We start from the raw sequence: 804 nt of genomic DNA on the forward strand, positions 1-804 counted from the left end.
TTCCTCCGATCTCTCGAGCCCTTCCTCCTCATCCTGAGAAACCACTCGAAGCGCAGCGGCGGACATGGACACCACCGGCACCGGAGCGGGCGGCAAGGTGAAGAAGGGAGCTGGTGGGCGCAAAGCCGGCGGGCCGAGGAAGAAGTCGGTGTCGAGGTCCGTAAAGGCCGGCCTCCAGTTCCCCGTCGGCTGTATCGAGCGCTATCTCAAGAAGGGCCGCTACGCGCAGCGCATCGGCACTGGCGCCCCGTCTACCTCGCCGCCGTTCTCGAGTACCTTGCCGCTGAGGTAAACAACATCCCAACCTGCCGTCGAAATAAAGCCATCTGTTCAACTTTATCTCGCAATGGCGTATTAATGTCACGGTGCTGATGCGTTTTTTGTTTCCTTGTGTGACCGGGTTCTGGAGCTCACCGGCAACGCGGCCAGGGACAACAAGAAGACCCGCATCATCCCCCGCCATGTCCTCCTGGCGATCCGTAATGACGAGGAGCTCGGAAAGCTGCTCTCCGGCGTCACCATCACCCACGGCGGCGTTCTCCCCAACATCAACCCGGTCCTGCTGCCCAAGAAGACGGCAGAGAAGGCGTCCAGCGGCGGCAGCAAGGAGGCCTAGTCCCCAAGAAGGCCGCCAAGTCCCCCAGAAAGGCATAGAGGGTGGACTAAAATCCAATGTCTAGTTCCGTTTCGTGTTTCCTGTGATGTTTAGGTTGTAGGTGGGGGTAGTTGTGGTAGGAGATGAACCAGTTGTGTAGTAACTTGTGATCTGTGGTTTTCAATGGAACAAGAAATGGTTCAAGTTAA

At 57.7% G+C, this 804-nt stretch overlaps 1 pseudogene; it reads left to right on the plus strand.

Annotated features, from left to right (window-relative positions):
- LOC112875980 lies at positions 1-804 on the plus strand (annotated as a pseudogene).

The sequence above is a fragment of the Panicum hallii genome, chromosome 9 (genome assembly GCF_002211085.1).
Source record: "Panicum hallii strain FIL2 chromosome 9, PHallii_v3.1, whole genome shotgun sequence".
Classification (NCBI taxonomy): Eukaryota; Viridiplantae; Streptophyta; class Magnoliopsida; order Poales; family Poaceae; genus Panicum; species Panicum hallii.